A 3,604-nucleotide genomic window follows, 5' to 3' on the forward strand; every position below is an offset into this window, starting at 1 on the left:
GGCCTGAATAGGATCTAATCCCAGATCTCAAAAGCATGTGACCTGCCACATGTGGCATGGCAAGAGGCACAATTGTTAAGGAATAGATCCTATAACACCTTTAAGTAAATGCCTGTGAACAGCCAAAATTCAGACAACAATCCAGTAATTAAGATTATATACATGCAAAATTATAAATAAATATAATTTTCTATGTATAGGATCTAATTATTGTGGGGTGGGGTGGGATCATCTTAAATTCAAAATCATCTTGGATTTAAGTAAATATAGTATTTGATTTAACCCCCTGAAAAACGATGAATGTGTCTACTTTTGTACCATGCTTTCCTATTAGGAATAAAACTTAAACAGCATGGGAGAGAAACATGTTTAGAGAGATTTAAATATTAAACCTGTGGAACAGCATTTGCCCTGAGGTTCTATAATGATCTGTTTGGGCTTCCCTCCTCCCCCACCCCAACCAGCACAGTACAAACATAAAGAAGGAATAATGAAAAAGAAGCCAGAACATTTTCTTTTTTGGATCTTTTTTATTCAAAAGTTTTCAAAAGAAATAAAACAGAAAAAAGCTAACAATCTAATCAAATGTACAGTTCAAAAATGTCTTTTGGCGTTTAACAACAAGTCCTAGTAAACAAAACTACAGAGTTATCTTGAACCGGACAAATAAGTTACCACTGGCAAGTTTGTGGCACTAGTAAAACAAAAATAAAAAATTAACTCTCTTGATCATATAGATATCTCTATGAAAATCTTTTTTTTCAATCTGTACAAAAGGTCTTTCTTCATAAATTAATTTTTTTATAATTTAATGGCTGTCTACTATGTGATGTTTACGTAACTGATTATTTCTTTATGTACAGAGGTTAAATTTCCCAAATCTTACCCAGACAATGAGTATGGCACTTAGTTCAGACACTTCTAACAGCAGCTCTTCCCTCCCTCTAACACAGCTATCATATTGCAGTTTTGACTAATGCAAAAATATCAAGTAGTGAGAGATCCAGGTTTGGAAACAGACCAGATACAGGGAAGGTGCTGCAGGAAGTCTGGACTTTTAACAAAGCAGTAATATTCCAGGGAGCATAGAACCAATAATACCACAACTTTTTTAAAAAAAAGAAAAAACAAAAACACATCTCTTACGACTATGTAATTCACTAGAATCTACACTTCTCAGAGCAGCAATTTACTTTTGAAACTATGAAATGTCACTGACATCTATACTCCAATGCTCACACAAAATTTAAAACTAAAAAATACTTGAAAGAAAGAACTGCTTAGCCCTAGCTCCTGAGCTAGGATGATTTGGTCTGTGGAAACAGGGAGGGCCAGCAACCTGTCCCAATACAAAAGGAAATAAACTCTGAGGTAGATAACTGATCATATACAGCTGACCAGACAAGTACACAGTTTTGGAAGACAACTTAATTTATCATTTGATTTAAAACATATGCAATTGTAATAAAAGAGCTTTAATAGCAGTGAATTATCTAATATGTAAAGTACAAATAACTGTGTATTTATGAATCAGGAATTTCATAGTTTCAAAATTGGTTTTCTTTACACTTAACACTTGTAGTGATGATGTAAAGTGTGGCACTGCTTGGATCCAAGTCTTCCTTCATGCTTTTTGTGTCCATACATCAATTAAAATTATAAAACCTAAATGCAAATGTACAAAAAAGGCACATTCTCCTAACCGCAAACTGGTCCGGCAAAAATAAAGAGTACAGAAGACGTAATGCTGAGACAAATCAGAATTATTGGTTACTGGCTCTTTGTTCTTTGGTAAAGTTACCTTTAAAAGTGCCAAGTCTTTATTTTTATTTACCTACTATAGAGAGCTAGTACCCAATCAATTTTGCTTCTACTTACATCTCAGCTTATATTTGAAAACGAGTCCTTTAGCTTTTTGCCATTTTGCTGTAATAGCAAATTTTCTGTTTGCTAGGTCTCAGCACAATCATCATTCTAAAGCACTATCATTAGTATAAAGAAAGGACAAAAACATTCTGTGATAGCCCCACCCCAGACTCCCCAGCCTACCTACGCTAAAACTAGAACATCAAGTTAGTTTCTGAAAAAAGGCAAAAAAAGATTTTACATTGCATCATACAGCAGAGTTCCTAAATCATTCAAACTACCAGAGGAAACTATCGGCATATGGCCTTACAAACAATTTATCCTATTAAAATTTCCCCAGTCAGAAAATGTGTTTCACACAAAACATTTTTCCCCTCTTGCATTTCACTACCTTACATATTATGTGAAAAATCATTAAAAACACCTACTACACATTAAAAAAGCCAAATTTTCAGCAATTTTTATTGACTACCTTTTAAAAGCCCTATGCTGCTGTTTTACAAGGCATAATAGACCAGCTCATTTGGTCAAAGCATTCTACACCATTAGTTTGGACTACTTACTGAAACAGCTACAGCATTGAAAGAGTTAAGGCAAATTGGAATTTATAGAAAAGGATAAGACACTTCACACTACATTAAAAGAAAAACAGAAAGCTAAGAGAACAGACACTATAACTGCAACACTGCACTATAGCAACACTCACACACTGCAAGCACAGAACATCATCTTAGATGTTTTACTATTTTAAACTTCAGAAAACCCATTTCATACAATTAAAAAAACCCCAAAAAACAAAAGGAACAAACAAAATAAAAATAAACCAAAACACAAATTCTGTCATGCACGTGAATAAGTCTTCATGGTCATCTGTGCATACCCAGAAATTTGAATTTTTTTTTTTGCGTCGTAACACTTGATAAAAATTTTTTTTACTAAAATAAACCTGTTCATGGGAACAGCTACTAGATGAATTTAAGGATTTTTATGCACCTTATAGAACTTATAGCAAAAATAGTTTTAGTTGATTTCATTATAAATAACGTTTTCAAGAACCTGTGCAAAACTGTCAATAATTCCTAAAGCACAATTGATCGGTAAAATCCATGATTGTTTCAGCCTTTGCACCCTTCTCCAGGCAAGGTCAACATTGGACATCTGCAACAGAGAAAGGTCAGAGCTAGAGCAGACAGCCATTTTGAATTCATTCTTCTGATAGACTTCTAAGAACTAAGATTGTTTTGTATCTCAAACACAATTTTAAGACCAAGTGAGTCCACATGTGCAAACCTGGGATGAACATGGGTGGCGCTATCTCCCAAGTCTGAATTTTGACAAATTGTGAACTTGTCCCATAGTTTTCCTCTTTTTTCAACATATGTGCATGCATGGGCATACACACACACGCGCACACATGCGAACACACACACATAACACCACTGACATCTGGGAGTTTTGCATGCTGAAGGCTGAGGATTTAGGGGCCTTATCCTGTACTTACGTTACTTTTCTGTGGATTTTTAAAAAGTGACCAACTGCCATGTGAAGTGAGGAGAGAAAGCTCAATCTTGTACTTAACTGAGTACTATACTTTAACGTTTATTAAAGCTGATGAAAACCTTTTCATTAATTTCAGTGGTCACTTAAGAAGCAGGCTCATTTTATATATCTATAAAATGGCCTGCCTCAGTGACCACAGAAATAAATCTCTCTCTCTCTCTCTCTCTCTCTCTCTCTC

General features: G+C 34.7%; 1 protein-coding gene across 3 annotated transcripts in view; it reads right to left on the bottom strand.

Annotated features, from left to right (window-relative positions):
* Nucleotides 1-852: 852 nt before the first annotated feature.
* Nucleotides 853-3,604, bottom strand: part of RBMS1 (RNA binding motif single stranded interacting protein 1) — a 269,316-nt gene continuing 266,564 nt past the window's right edge. For all 3 annotated transcript variants that reach the window (XM_019522696.1, XM_019522694.1, XM_019522695.1), the window contains exon 14: nt 853-3,024. The gene's annotated coding sequence lies outside the window, so the exon portion shown is untranslated. The remainder of the gene's footprint in view (nt 3,025-3,604) is intronic.

This window comes from Gavialis gangeticus, unplaced genomic scaffold (genome assembly GCF_001723915.1).
Source record: "Gavialis gangeticus isolate Ggan-Ray unplaced genomic scaffold, GavGan_comp1, whole genome shotgun sequence".
Taxonomy (NCBI): domain Eukaryota; kingdom Metazoa; phylum Chordata; order Crocodylia; family Gavialidae; genus Gavialis; species Gavialis gangeticus.